Here is a 19,929-nt window from a genome sequence, read left to right on the forward strand (position 1 = left end):
CTTGGCTAGGCTTGTAAGGGCCCCAGAGCCATTAGGTGAGTAGCTTCCTATGATACTATAATCCTATGATCCTATGTTTAGGTAACTGCACAGACATCAGCATTATCCAGGATAAGGACAGGTTCCAGTGAGTGCAGCTTATTGTTGAGACTCCTAGCATTGAGTAGTAACACTGTTAACTTATCCTGAGTAGCTTTTGTGATGTTAAAATGTTGTCTGTTTGGCAATGCCTAAAAAAGACACTACAGGGGTGGATACTGTTTTGGCCAATATCTGAAAGCCTAGAGGTGACTGCTGAATACCATTCCTGACAAAGCAGCATGGCCTATCAACTATGTCCTCCAAGGCTGACAGTATTGGAGCCTTTTGGAATGACACCCGCAGCTAATCCAATTGTTAAAATCAATAATTTTCTGCTGGTATTGTGGCATCATCCTTGGAGACAGTAGAATGCTGCTAACTGCTAGGCTCATATCTGTCTATGTCACATATTCTGAGAGCTTCATTCATATAGTCCAAGGAAGTATATCTCAGGTCATTCATACCCATGTGAACTATGACTAAGTCAAACTGGTACTTAGGGATAAGTGACCAGAGAGCTTGTGTGATCTGGCAGATCTTGGCCCCAGACAGCCAATTAACTGTAACCATCTCCTTATCCAGTCTGGTAGGAGGGTCATCAGTGTGTCTGTCAATGGAGTCTCCTATGACAAGAATATTTGGTTATGGAGTGTTTCACCTTATAGACTTGGAAGTTGAGACAGAATGAGATGTGGCTCTATGTGTCATGATGGGAATTGTCTTTGTTTGTGTGAATGCTAAGTTTCTGAGGACTGCATCTGTGAGGCCTTTGAGGTTTGAGTAAGTTACATGTGAGCTCCTCCACATATGGGGATCTCTGTGTGTGGTCCCTTGTGGGTGTGTTGAGTGTTGTCTGTGAGTCGCTGACAACTTGTTTGCTGCCTCCATTGTCAATGTGTAATTACATCTCTGAGACATACTGTATTTGTCTGTTCAAGAATTAAGTGGTTGTCAGTACACAAAGACAATTGTTACATTGCCTCAGGATGTCCATGTCCACCAAGCTGGATGCAGAGAGAGAGCAGAAAAGTGCCCAACCAAGGATGCAAGTCTTAATGTGTACTGCAAGTAATAGGAATGGATGGTATTTGCAACCAGATGAGGGAAGGGTTCTTAGCTGGTTTAATCTGCAGATAACCTAAGTAGGAATGCTGCCCAGCCCCTAAATCAGATGCTATTTGAGCAGCAATAGTCCTGGATAATATAAAAAGGCAAGGTAGACCTGTATAGTCCTAACTAAATGCATAGATGCTGCTAATTGCAGAAACAAGTTGCCCTGTGAGCGACACAAAACTGAAGTAAAGTTCTGAGGTGTTTTTTATAGGGAAATTTCAACTTCTGGTGATCATATGTGTACAAGGCTCAAGTAACCAGCTTTGAGTAAAGAGCAGCTTTACACAAACACATGGCTTATATCAATCAGAAAAAAGCAAGTTTTACACTAATTATGCCCTAAAGGTTAATCAGGTAAGCAAGCAATGAGCTTTCCACCATCAATTCTCAGCTCAGATAGGTGAAAGCCGCCCTCTCCTGCCACAAGAGTAAGGACTTACGAAGGTACTACCATCCTGGAAATAAACCCGAATATCCTCAGTTTTAAAACTTAACAAGGATGCCACACAATATTCTTCATATAGACCAATTTCATTACTAAATGTAGATTATAAAATATTCATGGCAATCTATACCTCTAGAATAAAACAATTTCCTTCGGTGTTGATAAACAATGATCAGACTGAGTTTATAATGAACAGGAACACCTATGATAATATCATGAGAATACTATCAATAACTGATTATAACTACCTATAATTGATTATACTTCTTCTGGCTTTTCCCAGTTAGGGGTTGCCACAGCGGATCACCTGTCCGCTCATAATTGGCAGTGGAGTTTTATGGTGTTGAGTTGCCAGCCTGGTGCCCAACCTTCCACAGAAGGCACACACACACACACACACACACACACAGACACACACACACACACACACACACACACACACACACACACACACACACACACACACACACACACACACACACGCATTCACACATAGGGCCAATTTAGAGTGTCCAATCCACCTACAGCATGTCTTTGGGATGTGGGAGGAAACCAGAGAACCCGGAGAAAACCCATGCGACCACAGGGAGGACATGCAGACTCTGCACAGAAGGCACCCCAGCTGAGGATTGAGCCAGAGAACCTCTTGTTGTGAGATGACAACACTAACTGCTGCACCACTGCGACTAACCCTATTATTGATTATACTAATAATTCAAAAAAGAGCTAACTTTGGTTAGTCAGGATATCAACAGTGCATTTGATTCAGTTACTTTGGAGTACTTACTATTAGTACTGGAGGAATGTAATTTTTCAAACAATTTCTTACAATTGGTCAAACTTCTCTATGAAAACTCCTTTGCCTACACTAAGACAGGCTCATATACTTCCCAATCAATCAAGATTACTAAAGGTACTAAACAGGGTTGTCCCTTGTACCCATTATGCTCTAGTTATGGAACCTTTTGCAAATTATATAAGATCAAATACAAATATCAAAATCCTATTAATAAATAATGATTTAATCCCCAAAATACAATTATTGGCAGATGACATCCTATTACCTTTGACTGATTGCAATTCTTTTCTTACTGCAGTATTCCAATCAATAGAAATATTCTAGAAGGAATAGGGACTCCGTTTTAATTAGAATAAGACTAAAATACTAATCTTTTGTTGTTAAAAATTTCAATAAAAACAACTGAGAAAAAAGAGTGCAGACTTTGACCCTCAATGTAAAATGACTGGTTTGGAACCCAAGTCTTAAGGAACCCCAAACAGATGCCTAATACTAACTAAGAAACACCCGAAACAATGTATTTCAGTGAAGAGCAGCAGCCCTTACAGCAGTTTGAAAATGAAACTGAAACTTTAAAGAAATACAAACAACAATAAGTAGCACAGTAACTGCTCAAAGTATAACAAAATAATACAAGTGAAAAATGATACTTAATTGTATCTTGCCAAGAATGGCTTTAGGTGTTAGCATACTCTCTTAAAATCTCTTGTGACCAGTTCTAGACAAATGAGCCAAAACTCTCGCAAAAGTGAGGTTTATGTACAATCAGAAAAAAAGCAAGATTTACACTAACTGTGCTTTAAGGCCAATCAGGTGAACACACAATGAGCTTTCTACCAGCAATTCCAAGCTCAGATAGGTGAAGTCAACCCTTTCCTGCCACAGGAGTGCACACTTTGACCCAGTTATTAGGATCCTGTGCATTTTCATAGTCAAGGAGCTCTTCAATTGACATGTATATCTTCTAGGTCCAAAGATGATAATTTATTTCTCTGCTCCTCCTTTATTAAGCCCATAGCAGAATATAATGCCCCATTCTGCACACACATGTCCAGGCACACAATCCAGCATAAAAGACTTCAGTGCAGCTCCACTAAGATAATCATCATGGACCTGAGTTCTATGATCTCTGCAGAACATCTTAAAGCTCATATTTCTCTTTTCCATCTCACACAAACTGTTGCACAGTGACCTCTGCCTAGCCCACAAAGCTTCAAACAACCCTGTCTTGCATGACTTCCTACACAATCATAAAACTAGTAATAACACAAATACCAGTTCAGGAGACTAAAACCTGCAGTGCAACCAAAACAGAAGATGCTGGGATAGATACCTCTCCCAAAGAATTTTTCTTTCTGGGACAGACTATCCCCTTGATATTAAACACTGTAGCTCAATAACCATCTTAAAACACAACCTACATGAAGAGATGGGTCAAATACATCTCAACCTCTTAGCACAAGAAATCTGGACAAAGCCAAAATAATTATGGACAAAGGCTCAAAATCAGGAACAGATATCAAATATCGCTCCTATAAATTTAGAAAGTTTCTAAAATAACAGGTATTGCCCTAGGATACATTTTTTGAAAGATATGAAGTCTGAAATTAAATTCTTTGCAGTTAGTTAGTGACTGTGATCCGCAATGGTTTATGATGGACAGATCAACAATATGAGGCAAAATTTTAGACATTATGCAGAAATATGGACAATTGAAAGGTATGATAGTAACTGCAAATACACCACTGGGATGGTTTCACAACCCTTACGGAAAGGATTAATATGTACTGAGAATTTCACAAATTATGTCTCCAGATCAGAATAACCTAGGGATCTATGAAAATCACTCATGAAACAGCCTCTTCATGACAACCAGCATAATCTCCATAATTCCCTTTTTCAGCAGACAAATTACTTCTTAATATGTTCTAATGAAATCAACGGGAAAGAGTAATTCAAAGACAAAAGTGCAGAAAACATGGATGAATGGATTATGGGGGAGGGGGGTTCTGCTTTGTGTGGTAAATGAAATTCCTCAGATTAGGGAATTCCTTTCCTCACAAACATTGTTCCCTTAACTAGCAAAACATTTAGATAGACAAAATGATAGAATGATATATAGATAGATAGATAGATAGATAGATAGATAGATAGATAGATAGATAGATAGATAGATGTGTGTGTCTATCTATCTATCTATCTATCTATCTATCTATCTATATATATATATATATATATATTTATACATCGAAAGTATTTTTCATTGAAACGTACATCGAACTCACTTTCATGAAAGTGCGTTTTATCAAAAATGCACTTTCACAAAAAAAACATGTCAATAAAATAAAAAAAATGAAACAATCCTCATGAATATGCAAGGGGGCAAGCCCCCCTGACCCCCATGTGGGAGGCTGTGCTCCCCACCCCCTTACTTTAATATTCTCACTCTGAGATCGCACTACAGTGGGGAAAAGGGAATATTCCCTTATCCCCACTGTACCACGATCTAAGCAACAGTTTGCTTATTTGTACAATCAACAGTACAGTTGATGTACAACTATATTTACATGCAAACAACTGTTTGCTTACTTACCTTTCAGCGAAAGTGCATTTTCAACAAAATGCACTTTTGCAAAAGTGAGATGGATCGTGTACATTTCGATGAAACATTTATTTATTTATTTATTTTATTTATTTATTTCCAGTTTGATTACCGGGGAAGTCCACTGGGCCAGAACGTACCCATTTTCAGTGGAGGCCCGGGGAGAAAAGCTCCAAAAGCAAAGAAATACAATATAAGTTACATAGTGTAAAAGATGGTAATAAAATATATACATTTGGAATAACATTACATTGAATACAGTTAGTAAAAAAGCAAATACACACAGTATACTTCAAAAAACATCATTCAGGAAGGTAGATACAATAGATTTAGTAGTTTCCTTAAGTAGCAGGTTTGACTGTATGAAAAGAAGGTGTAAGGTTACATGCTATTTACAATATTTACATATGAGGAGTAGAGAGAGAAAGTACATAAACTGAGAGTAGAATATAGTTTGATCAAGCAGTGATCGAGAGAGAAAAAGAGAAGAAAAGAAGATAGTATTAAGGTAGAGTAAAGAGAAAGGATGTCGATTATAAGACCAGGACCCATATATATGTGTATATATATATATATATATATATATATATATGTGTGTGTGTGTGTGTGTGTGTGTGTGTGTGTGTGTGTGTGTGTGTGTGTGTGTGTGGGTGGGTTTGTGTAGATGTGTGCAGCCAGTGGCAGCAATATACTCTGGCCATCTATTACATCTATTACCTTCAGTGTTTTTCACTTTCATTGTAGTCAAAGGTGTCTGTTATAGAATGCATGTTGTGAATTACATTTACTGCAAGAAATCTCTAAGAAGGATTGAACTATGTATGTATGTATGTATATATGCAGTGAAATTTACTAAGATGGATTTCTAAGACATTATTATTAAAATGGAGTTCATGAAAAGTGTTATTTCAGATGATATGCTACTTATATCTCTGAATAAGTAAGGACAGGAAAACTTATCTATTTTATGTTGACTAGAAATATTATCAGGAAGGGCCAGTCACATGATAGTCACTTAGTACATACAGAAAAAGAAAGCAGACAGCTGGGATAGAAAAATGTTTGCAAGATAGCAACAGACCTTGAATATGAGAGATATGCTTCACACAGCTATTTGCTTGCAAAAAATAATGTTTCCATAATTGATGGGGGGGGGTGTGATAACTGCTTATGAAAGACACAGTTTGCATTCTTCATAAATGGGGGATGTATGACAACTGATTATGAAAGAAACAGTCCATGATCATCATAGATAGAGGATTTGCAATAATTGGTCATGTGTGTGTGTGTGTGTGTGTGTGTGTGTGTGTGTGTGTGTGTATGTGTGTGTGTGTGTGTGTGTGTGTGTGTGTGTGTGTGTGTGTGTGTATATATATATATATATATATATATATATATATATATATATGTATATATATATATATATATATATATATATATATATATATATATATATATATATATATATGTATATATATGTGTGTGTGTGTGTGTGTGTGATGGTGTGTGAGTGTGGGGATCTGAATTTTTAAAAGACCAGTTTACAGACTACCATAAAACCAAAAGTTTTTCCCTGCATGTTACATAAAAGTCAAGGTTCAACTAGCAGATGACAGCTCATAAAACTGCTCTGACACTTAATGGGAAAATAATTCACAATAAAAGAGGTGTGTAGAGAGATCAATTAAATCAGGAGCAGCAATACTGAGCAAAGTTTTGGTATACTGTTCTACACTTCATTGTGACCTGGGCATTACACTCACCAAGGCAGCATGAACAGCTACCTGTCTATTCTGGCAGGAGCTACCAGTGGGGACCCACAGGGGCTTTTTACTGCAGGCACTTTTTTGGAACTGTTCTCAAATATAAAAGTAGAAAAAAATAACTATGGATAAACAAATACGTTGGTAGTTGTGAACTTGATAACATAATTAATTCAATAAAAGATGTAAAAATTCTCTAAGAGTATAAAAAATATACATCTGGTGCAGTACAATAAGCACATCTATTGCCACTGTATTGTGGTATCTTGGCGATTATTTAAAATGTACTCTCATTTTTTTTCAAAGTATGCTATAGCATTTAGAATTGTGATGTCATTATGTAAAACATTTTCATCATGCTTATTAAGGGGGAGTAGGCTCCCAAATTAACCTCTCTACTCTGCCAGATTTTGGTAGTATAAAGACTTGTAATGGGGTGCCAGTACTTCTTAGTGATTATAATACAAATAAATCATGAATTTAAAGTGTCATCTATAAAATTATTTCTTAAAAGTGTGAAGAACAGTTGTTGCGGTGAGCTTGCATAAAGATGGTCCCTATACGGACTCTTAGAAATACTTACCATTAGTCTCACTAATATTATTCACAAGGCTGTAAGGCATATTATAGAACTAATAAACAATGATATGTGACTTCATATGCCTGGATGCGCACCAGTTCAGCTTTGTAAAATGCAGATTGTGTGTGCACAACATGGCTAAATTCTTCAAAAGGATTATCATGGTTATGGGTCGATAACTCTCGCACTTTTGACAATCATGTGCTAATAATTGCCAGGGAATCCTTTTATTTAGCATAGCTTATCACCAAAAGAATATCATCAAGGTCTAAATAAGTAATCACTCTCTTATTCTCCATTATACATACCATTGATCACAGCAGTTATCAAGTAGAGCTCCTCCTTGTTATTTCTCTAAACATATCTGCATATACTAAGTAGTTGGTGCATGGCATTGTCCTGCATGCGGTAGCTATTTGCTCAGTGTGTTTTTTATAATCTTTATAATATATATTTACCATCTCAAAAGTACTTACTCCTCTCTGTACTCTTCTTTTCTAGACCTAACACCACTCAAGTATTCAACTGCGGTACCACCTTTAACATTCTTGTAAGAAAAGCGCAGTCCGGGTATGAACTGTCTGCAAACAGCTACAGTTAACTTTGAGTATGTGTCTACCTGTTTGAGCCAATATTCATTTTCCCCTGGAGAGCACTCTGCTTTGGTTGTAAGCAGCCCCCCCCCACCATACAGACACACACACACACACACACACACACACACACACACACACACACACACACACACACACACACACACACACACACACACACACACACACACACACACACACACACACACACACACATCTTCCACTTTCTCTTATTCCCTTCTGTTAGCAAATAGTATCCATAACTGATCAATACTGTGTGTTTGTAAATTTAAAATATGACCACAGTAGCCTACTGATACAAGGTTATCCTGTTTTTCCACCTGAGAAATTAAGAAATGACTTACAGTTTCAGAGTAGTCCTTGGTCAATTGTGATTGTTTCTTAACACATACTTGTCTTTTCTTTGTGATTGTTTCCAGCCCCTCATACCAGCAACTAACAGGGTCTCTACCCGCTTCGCTCCCCACCCTGCCCCCTATTCCCTCCCACCCCCGGTAGTCCCACCTTTATTGCACTCAAACCCCTATCATCTTTCTAATAGCCAACCACAGCACTAACCCAACACTACCTCCTCCATCTTCCCACTACTATCACACCTCCTCAACTAACATGTACAAGCATACCTTTCCTATGCTCACTGCATGCACTCTCCTTGCATGTCTTACATCCTACCAAAGCTCCATCATTCCCCCACTCAACCACTACCACTGTACTCCTACTCACACCACCACTCATGTCTCACCCACACTCAGCTCCCCTCCCACCAGCTCAAGAACCATCCCTATGCACCCCCCACATATTCTACCAACTATATTACTCAAACATAAAGCATCCCTACAACTTAACATAGTAACCCTCCCACCATACCTATTACCCACAGAGCACAATCATAACGTTTCCCTTATAAACAAACACATTCAAAAACTGAGAAAACTAATAATCTCATGCTTATCAAAACTATCCCTAAGTGGAGACATCCACCCCAACCCTGGCCCTACCATCTCCAACCCCAATCTTCATAATCAGACTAGAAACCACAACTTCTCCCATATTACAGCCAATAGAAAGCCAAGTGACTTCCTACTACTATGCCTAAATATTAGAAGTATATCCAACAAAGTCCATGAACTCCATGCTACCATAGACTTAAATTCCCCAGATATAGTCATCCTGATAGAAACCTGGCTAAAACCTCACATTACCAGTGAGCAAATACTCCCTACAGGTTACGGCATACTGAGAGTAGACCGGCTAAACAAAAAAGGAGGTGGTGTAGCTATAATATTTAAACAGCATCTAAACATCCAGATCTTAAAATCATCAGCTCCACAAATAGGCAATGAAGAAATAATATATACCAACCTCAAAATTAACCAAAACAAAACCATCAACATAATTGGATGCTACTTCCCACCTGGCCAAAACATCCCTCCCCTAGAAAACCTCCTCAGCTGGTCTACCCACCATCTCCCCCAAGAAACTATCATCTTAGGTGATTTCAATATTGACTGGCAATCCTGTTCTGGCAACAATCCAACCCATCATGTACACCTTCATGGCTTCACTCAGCTAGTCCAGTCACCAACCAGCATAAATAAAAACTCCACCAAGCACACTACCCTGGATTGGATACTAGTGAGTAAGAGCCCCCAGTCATATATAACAGGCTGCTTATCAGATAGCCTCAGTGATCACTCCCCAACATTCCTACTCAAAAAATACCTATACCAAGCTAAACCTGTCATCTACCGTCAAATACGTAAAAAACTAAACTTTAACCCACTCACATTCATCTCATCCCTCAAAGAATGTAACTGGCATCCTCTAAAGTACCTCAGTCTAGATGATGCAGTTGAATTTTTTAATACTACCTTCCTGAACATCCTTAATTACCATGCCCCCATAAGATTCTCCAGTACCAAAGCACAACCCTCCCCATGGCTACAAAAAAAACACTATGTCAGAAATGAAAAACAGGGATAAAGCCTGGGAGTACTGGCGCAAAACCAAAACCCCCTCAGCTAGACAGAAATTCCTAGAACTACGCAATAGAGTCAAAAAGCTAATAAAACAGGACAAATCCCAGTACTACCAGTCTGCCCTAGTCTCCTCACAACACAGCCCCAAACAATTCTGGTCCTCCACAAACTCCATCCTCCACCCAGGTAAAGTCAGTACCCCTCCTCCTAACATCCCTCACTCCTCAGAAAATATTGTTACCTCATTCAACACACACTTCACCCAAACCATACTATCACTAGCTAAACAACACAACCCCCTCCCCTCCAACCCACACCTTCAACTAGTAATCTCCCCGCTGCCTTCTCTTTTTCTCCTGTACCTACCTCCAACATAAAAAAACTCTTAACTAAACTTAAACCCACCAAATTAGCATCAGACAGCCTCCCAAGTGAATACCTACAAATCGCAGCTGATGCTCTGGCCTACCCAGTATCCATCTTGATTAACCGATCTCTGTCAGAAAGTTATGTTCCCACACTGTGGAAAGTATCACATATAATTCCCCTCCACAAAGGCAGACCCTCCACAGAACTAACCAATTACCACCCCATAGCTATTCTCTCTCCACTCTCCAAAATACTAGAGAGATGCATACACTCTCAGGTCTCAGACTACCGCCTTACTAACAACCTCCTTTCCAGTACTCAGCATGGTTTCCGACCAAACCATAGCACCACCACTGCCTTACTCTCCTTTACTAACACTATCCTTCAGCATAAAAACAATGGCCATCTCTCCTCTGCTACTTTCCTAGACCTATCTAAAGCATTTGACATGGTCCCACACAAACAACTTATCTCTGTCCTCAATAACCTATCCTTCTCACAATCGGTCACCAACTGGTTTCAGAGTTACCTGTCTAACCGCCAACAATCTGTTGTATGGCAGAATGACATATCACCCCAACTACCTGTCTCCATAGGGGTTCCCCAAGGATCCATCCTTGGACCCCTACTCTTCTCTGTTTACACCAATAATCTATTCTCTGCCACCAAACATGGCACACTCATACAATACGCAGATGACTCGACCATCATCTGCCCAGCCCAGTCCCTACCAAAACTGCAAAAAGTCACACAGGAAGCCTTTTCCTCTGTTGAAACATGGTTATCCGATGCCCGATTAACACTCAACCCAAAAAAAACTAAACTACTCATCTTCCAACCCACCAAACATACTCAAAACAACTCTCACTTTAACATCACAGAAAAAGACAACACCACTATATACCCAACTGAACACACCAAATTGCTAGGAGTGGAAATAGACAATAAACTAAAATTTGACATTCACATATCCATGACTATAAAAAAAGTCCACAAAAAACTAGGAGCATTATACAGAAATAAGCAATTTCTCACCAAAGCAGCAAAGATTTCAATAGCAAATTCCCACCTTATCTCCACCCTACTTTATGCCTCTCCAATATATACCAACCTAAGGCAATGTGATCTAAACAAGCTAGAGACCTGCTACAACAAAATTGCCAAATTTGCCACAGGGGCATCCTACCGTAGTCACCACTGTCTCTCACTTGCTGAACTGGGCTGGTTTGAACTCCCTCACCTCCTTCAGTGGTATCAACTATCACTCCCCCACAAACTAGTAAACCATCCACTAAATGTCCCTTCCCTCCAGAATCTACTCCAGCCCTATCGCACCACCAGACCATTAAGATCCAGCAGCAAAAATCACTTGCAGATCACTAAAGCCAATAACTCTGCTGGTGAATAAGAAGTTATGTACTCACCATAATGTTCCATCTGAGTAGGTAGCTTCATTTGTCTGCAACCTGTGGGTCTTGGATCCAATATCAGATCTGAGCCGGCAACTTGTTTCAAGCTAATGGATCCGAGCTCCTAGCTCCTTCCCTCACCCATAATCCCCTGCTAACCCTCCATGACCTCAGATCGAGTTTGCCCCTCAATATATACCCAAAACGGGTATCCAACTAAGATAGATCCGAAGAAGGCCAGGGGAAGGAGGGGGGGATGGTTGCAGACAAATTAAGCTACCTACTCAGATGGAACGTTATGGTGAGTACATAACTTCTTAATCTGAAGTAGGGAGTTCATTTGTCAGCAACCTGTGGGACAGAGTCCCCAGCTACCTGAACCTTGGGTGGCCATCATTGTAGGATATTGTGAAGCACCGCAGAGCCAAAGGATGCTCTCCCTCTAGAAATCACGTCCAGTTTGTAGTGGTTAATAAAGGTATGAGATGAAGCCCAAGTAGCTGCCGAACAAATATCATCCAATGGGACTCTAGACTTGAAGGCCGCAGAAGTAGAGATGGAACGAGTGGAATGTGCGCAAACTCCTTCAGGTACGTGTCTCCCAGAGGTTTGGTACGCTAATAGGATACATTGAGAAATCCAGCATGATAGAGATACTTTTGATATTGCTTTCCCCAAATTAAATTTGGCAAAGGAAATGAACAGCTGGTCGGATTGTCTATGACCAGCTGTTCTATGAGTATAAAAGCGTAGCTGCCTATGAACATCTAATGAGTGCAGCTTGTACTCTCCTTTATTCTGATAGTTAGGGAAGAAAACCGGTAAATTTATGGATTGATTTATATTGGTTTCTGATGCTATTTTGGGAAGAAAAGAGGGATTGATCCTGAGGTACACTCTGTCCGGGTGAAAGATCAAATAAGGAGGCTTCACAGAAAGAGCTTGAAGCTCAAACTCTTTGCAGAAGTGATGGCTACAAGGAATGCTGTTTTCCAGGACAAGAATTTGAGATCTACTGAAGCAGCGGGTTCAAAAGGTGGAGCAGTCAAGGCTTGAAGAACTAGTGAAAGATCCCACGGTGGTACGGCTTCTTTTATAGGGGGTCTAAGCAAAAAGGTGCCCTTGAGAAAGGTTTTACACAACTTGGCCGACATCAAAGGCCCTGTATCATGTCCCACATGGTAATGTGAGATGGCTGCCAATTGCACTTTGACGGTTGAGCAACTAGCGCCTTCCTGAAAAAGTTTGGTTAGGAAGTCTAATATGGATGGAAGAGGAGCCATAAAGGGATCTAGATCATGATGCTCCACCCAGATGGAGAAACGTTTCCATTTACTGCGGTACACTTTCCTGGTGGAGGGCTTATGTGCTGCCACAAGGATGGCTTTGACTGGTGAAGAGATACCGGGAGTCCTAACTCTTAGTGGAACTGGAGCAACCAAGCTGTCAGTTTCAGATTGTCCAGATTTGGGATCGGTAAGTCAGATGGATGGGAGATTAGATCCGGACTGGGATCCAGAATCCAAGGAGGATTCACTAGGAAGACCACACGTAAGGGAACCAAATTTGCCGAGGCCAGAATGGGGCAATGAGGATCATCCTGCTCCCCAACCGTGAGGCTTTCTGTAAGAGTTGCAGCATCAGGGGTAGAGGAGGATAGGCATAAAGTAGACCGGGTGGCCAAGCATACACCAGAGCGTCTCTTGGAGTTTCCCCTGGAGGGGGAATCAGAGCGAAGAAATTTCCGCATTTGGTGTTTGAGGGAGACGCAAAAAGATCGCAGCAGGGTTGCCCCCATATTGCGAATATCTGCTTCGCTACTAGTGGATTGAGAGACCACTCATATGGGGTAAGAAGGGTGCGACTGAGTTTGTCCGCTAGGATGTTGGTCCACCCCGGAATGTGCGTTGCAATCAGAAAGCGGTTGGTGGAGATCGCCCATTCCCACACTCTCATGGCTTCGCGGCATAGAGGGTAAGATCTGGTTCCCCCCTGTTTGCTGATGTACCAGACAACCGACATGTTGTCCGACTGAATTGCAATCATTCCTATGGGGAGGAGATTCTGAAGTGCTTGCAACGCGTACAGCACCGCTCTCATCTCCAGAACGTTGATATGCAGGGAGGTCTCTGTATCGTTCCACGTGCCTTGGACCATCCTGCCTGAATAATGCCCCCCCACCCGAGGTGGGAGGCATCTGTGGTCACCGTGGCAAGAGGGGGAGAGGTGCAGAAGGGACAGCCCGTATGGAGGTCCAAAGCATGGAGCCACCATAATAGAGCCCTCCTGCAAGCCTTGCTGATAGCAATGGGGTGGTGAAGAGGAAGGGACAGAAAGGACCATTGCACTAGAAGGGTCCATTGCAGTACCCGCATGTTCAGACGGGTGCATGGAAGGAGCATAATCGCTGCCGCCATGGAGCCCAGTGCCCTCACGACCAATTCCGCTGGTGGGGTCCCTGATTGGAGGATAGCCCGCACATGGAGTTGCAAATTCTGACGTCTCTCAGATGTTAGAAAGGCTCGTAGCTCTCTGGTGTCTATTCTGGCTCCTATGAATTCTATGACTTGTGTCGGGGCCAGAAGGGATTTGTCGACATTGATGGTAATGCCTAACTGTGGGGCTAGGCGGAGAAAGAAATCTCTGGCTGAGCAAAGTAGATGCCTTGTTGGGGCGGTCAGGAGCCAGTCGTCCAGGTACGGAAAGACCTGTATTCCCTGGAGTCTCAGGTGGGCCGCAATCACTGCTAATACCTTGGTGAACACCCTGGGGGCTGTGGTGAGGCCAAAGGGAAGAACCCTGAACTGGTAGTGACTGGCTCCCAGCCAGAAGCGGAGGAACCTCCTGGATCGTCTGTCCATTAGAATGTGGTAGTACGCATCCTTGAGGTCCATAGAGCACATCCAATCGTTCTCCCTTAGAAGGGGGAGAATAGATTGAAGAGTGACCATTCGGAATTTTTCCTTGGTTACCGACAGGTTCAAGTGGGAAAGGTCTAGAATCAGTCTCAAGTCCCCCGTCTTTTTTGGCACCAAAAAGAACCTGGAGTAGAACCCTAATCCGAGCTGGTCTTGGGGGACGGGCTGGATGGCTCTTTTTCTTAGCAGTTGCTGAATTTCTGTGGCTGCGGCCTCCCTCTGATCGGGTGGTACATCTGGGAGGTTCTTGAATTTGGGGACATGGAGTAATGGTATTTTGTACCCTCTGGATATAATTTAAAGCACCCAGCGGTCTGTCGTGATGGACTCCCATGCCGCTAGGTGCTCCGAGAAGCGCCCCCCGACTGCCTCCAGAGTGGAGCAGCCAGGCAACCCTTCAGGGCGGTTGCGTGGGCCATTCAGAGAAAGGTTCTCTGGACCCAAAGTTTCTCGGAGTCCCTCTGCCCCTGGGGCGGCGTCCTCCCTGTCCTCCTCTGCCACGGAAGGGCTGGTTGTCCGGAGCGGGTTGGGAATGTTGCGATTTCCGGAACCACATCTTCTTCTGACCCTTTTGGTTCTTTGAAAAGGACCGCTGGGGAGCAGAGAAGTGGACTCCAATGGCAGACAATGTCTTCCCATCTTTCTTGCTCTGGACAAGTGTCTCACGAACCGTTTTACCAAACAGGGCAGAACCATCGAAAGGGGCATTCGCAAAAGATGCTTTAAAAGGCTCCGCAAAGTCACAATGACAGAGCTAGGCCTGACGTCTCATGACTAGGCCTGCTCCGCTAGCCTTAGCGGCTCCCTCAGTGGCGTGGGACAATAGCCGCATAGAGGTATTTGAAATTGATCTCAGAGTGGCCATTCAGGTGGAGTACAATTGTTTGTCCTCCGCCGACATGGACTCGGGGGTGGGGCAGTGTATTCTTTGATAAGATCCCACTGCATCCTGATGACATGTGCCATATAGTTCAGAGACCTTACCGAGAAGGTCGCTGAACTAAAAACTTGCTTCCCTAAGCGATCCATCGAGCGGGACTCCTTGCTCGGTGGATGGACTGAGGGGCTCTCCTGAGCTAGTTCCCTCTTTGTGGCTGCCGCCGTCAACATGGCATCTACGGGGGGACCCTTGCTCCAGTGCGACCAGTCTGAGGGGGGACTTAGTATTCTGTCCGGGCATTTTGGTATTGGCTCCATGGTGTCCGGATCCTTCCACGCCCTGGTGGTAATCAGGTCCACCAAGGGGTCGGCCAGAGGGGACACCCAAGAGGTAGACAGGCCTGCTTCGAATGCCTCCAGAAACACGGACTCGTCGGAGGAAGACTTGGGGGCAGACCACCTACCTCTGATCCTCAGCATCTCCATGATGTCTCCAAAGGAGACATCCTCAGGGGGCAGTCTTGGGGAGCCTTCCCCTTCCTCCAAGTCCGTGTCCTCAGTTAAGGACTCAGGGGAGTCCATGTGCCTCCTCTTGCACTTATGCTTGCGGGGTACTTCCTCGAGGGGGCTGTCTGAGGAGGCCTCGCCAGCAACATCCTGTTCCAATGGAACCATCTGGGATATTGAAGCAGGCTGTCCCTTTGGCCGGGTGATGGAAGCCTGGCCCAGCAGAGAGGGAGTGCAGGGTGGAGCCGAGACAAGGGCCGGGGGTCCGGATGTTCTCAACAGAGCCCTCTCCACAACATCGAAAGTCGAGGGGGAACCACTCTCTCTGGGCTCCGAGAGTCGGCTCCCACTCAGATCTGATGAAAGGATCGGAACCGGCGCCGAGACCATCGGATCCGAAGGACCAGTGCGCTCTGACCTGGACGGAGCCGAAGGCACACTGAATCCCTCGGATCCGAAGCTCAGGCCATGGCTCCGAGAGGTCGGATCCAACAGGCTCGAGGGCAGGGTCGGATCCGAAGTACCAAGTACTGTTGGCGCTGACCCACCCCCGGCTTCAACGCTGCTCGGTGCCGAACGCTCCGAACCCAGATAGCGGGTCGGAGAAGGAGCAATAGGATGGAAAAAAGGTGTCGAGCTCCCCCCCGAAGGGGGGGGGGGCAAGAGCACTCCCATCTGCAGCTGGGCCTGGATGAACCTTCGCATCATCCGGTCCAAGTCTGCATCGAACATACTGAAAGTCGATCTCGAAGAGGTCACCGAGGCAGGCCTGGAATGCTGCCTCGATGACCTCGATGGAGATCGGGCCTCCTCCTCCTCCTCGGGCCCTGCGGAGAAACAAGGGGATCGGAGCCGAGGAGGAGGAGACCTAGAAGCAGTGGAGGGAGAAGCCTGCTTAGCTGGCGGGGCCGAAGCGGAGGCCTCGACCCACCACTTGTGGTGCTTCTCCCTCTGTTTCTCCCTCCTGGCCTCCCTGTCCTCCGGCACTTTAGCGGGAGTTTGAGTCCTGGCCGAAGGAAGGGGGCAGGAATGGCAGCAACCACAGCCTGTGGTGGAGCCACGGGAGCAGCGGAGGCCGGAGCTGAGTCCGGCGATAAAAGTCCCACCAAGACCAGCTTCGACCTCCGCTCTTTCAGTGCCCTGGGATTGAACGCTGCACAAATGGTACAGCCTGAGGTGAGGTGTTCAACCCCAAGGCACCGAACGCACCGAGTGTGGCCATCAGCCGGGGAGAGCTTATGGCTACACTCGGTACATTTAGAAAAAATGGCTTTTGGGGCCTCAGCCATACTTAAAAGAAAAAATAGTGTTACACACACACACACACAGGCCCCAAAACACAACACACACACACACACACTCTCTAACGACCAGCGAAGGGAGGGAAGGGAGGGAAAAAACTACTTAAAAGAAAAATATTTTTACACTACAGGGAACCTAACACTTACACACTTTATATTTTTGAGAAAAAAGAAGAAAGTTGACAGAAAAATCACACTTAACTGACAATTACTAGTCGAGCTCACAGTAATCCAGCTATCCACAAGTGCGGCAAACTAGATCTGAGGTCATGGAGGGTTAGCAGGGGATTATGGGTAAGGGGAGGAGCTAGGAGCTCGGATCCATTAGCTTGAAACAAGTTGCCAGCTCGGATCCGATATCAGATCCAAGACCCACAGGTTGCTGACAAATGAACTCCCTACTTCAGATGCACTATTCTCTTGTGCCATAGCCAAATTATGGAACTCACTCCCACCCACAATTACCTCCATACCATCATGCACCCACTTCAAAACTTTACTAAAAGTGCAACTAAAAACATGCTGGCTATGCCCTTGCAACTCCCACTCTAATATCATCCACCCCATCCAACCACTACCTTTCTTTCCACTCCACTAACTACCTTGATTATAGTAAACTCAGATGCTCATAAGCCAGTACTTATTATACAGCACGAACTTCTTCTTCTTGTAACATTTGTTAATACCTGGCATGCACTTCACAGATAAAGATTCTAGTTGTCTACTGATGTACTATGTTCTTCATCTGTAAAAATGTTGTAAGTAATTGCTATGTAAATTGTTAATCACTATGTAATCCAATGTATATACTGTCTGTTTATTTTAACTGTGGAGCTTTTCTCCCCAGGCCTCCGCTGAAAATGGACCTACGTCAAGTCGGACACTCCCGGTCAACAAATTTAAATAAAAATAAAATAAAATAAAATAAAAAAATAAATATTAAACCATTAAAAAGCCCCCAAAGAAAGATTACAGGCATAAAGTCCCTGAGCCAGCAGAAGAGACAAGAAGTTCAATCACTTTATTCAGTGTCTTACAGACATTTGGAGGGACATTTCTGTCTCATTTACTGTGACATTAGGGACCTGGTTGTTCTGGAACTCCTGTATTTCTGCAATTCTGATATCTCCATTAATACTAGAACCAGGGACCTAAATCTTCAGGAAGAGATATATAAAATACAGTGGAGGGGCAGGCTTATAACCCAGCATCTTTCAAACATGTGGAATGTATTTCTGCTGCATGTAAAGCAGTGTGCCTCATTATCTTCATTTAAATATAACCTGGACTACCGGGTAAGTAGCCACAAATTTACTCTGGGATTGACTTGTGTGGTCTTTTTGGAGAAAGGAGGTGTGGCATTAAGGAGGATACTGCCAGCTTGTGAATGGTCACTAGACTTACTGGCTTTAGAATATCTACGAAATCTGTGAAAAACTATCAACATAGTATACAGCGCCTACCTGGACCTTGCTAAAGCCATCAACATTCTCCCATTGATGGGATTTTTGTCAAACTCTCTCAACTCAACTACCATACTAATTGCACTGCATAGCTAACTGTCTATCTGACATAAGCCTTACTGTTAAATTTGGGTTATTTTCTGTAGAAAGAAGAATGTCACCAGCCTGGGTTGTCTCCACTTTGGCATATAATTCTCTGCTCTAAAAACTGATGTTGAGAGAGTAGGCTGGCTAACCAACTCTGCTGACAACAAACTAGAGGCATTTTTAAAATCCTACTCTGACACTAAAATTCCCCAATAAGGGCTATAACAAATACATGCTTCACATGTTAATTGCAATGTTGCCCTTAATATTAAGAACTGTGGTATATTTTCCTTTTGTAAACTCACCATCATTACACCTCCATATATCACACAGATAACAGTTAACTTAAGTGTAATCCAGTCAAAGACTTGGGCACCTGTGCTGATAACAAACTCTCCTTTGTCCTCCACATCTTTGTTGTGGTTAAAAATACCTTCTACCTTATACTCTTTACCTTTTGTGGTATCTCTTCAAGGTCCAGAGAAGTTATATTCCAAGTTATTCATCCTTTATTAGACTCATAATTGAACAGAGTGCCTCCATTGGCACATGTCTCACTAAGCACCTAAATTAACTTGAGATACCTCAACATTTCCTCATCACAAAGCTCACAGACTTTAGTACCCTTAGTTACTCTGCCAGACTGAAAGTCCCATTCCTCTTCTCAGCCTTATATAGGCTCCTATTAGGTAATATTTATCTAGGCTTTTCATGCATTTAATGACTCCTTACTCTTAGAACTTCTTCGGCTAAACAGAACCAGTGGTGCAGCAAACACCCACTGCATAGACCTAAGCCTAACTTGCCACATTAATCATACCAGCTGACATGACATGTACCTAACCTAACATATCCTCTTCATGGATCAATCTAAATGTTTCCCTGACATCCCTCAAAACCAGTCGAGATGATTGGATGGGTGATCACAAATTTTCACCTGGAAAATGGATATGACATACTTAATGGGGTTACTGTTAATCTCTCACCAGTACTGGGTGATATGGCTCATCTTCTTGGAGG

The sequence above is a fragment of the Protopterus annectens genome, chromosome 8.part1, assembly GCF_019279795.1.
Source record: "Protopterus annectens isolate FY-2018-M chromosome 8.part1, PAN1.0, whole genome shotgun sequence".
Lineage (NCBI taxonomy): Eukaryota > Metazoa > Chordata > Ceratodontiformes > Protopteridae > Protopterus > Protopterus annectens.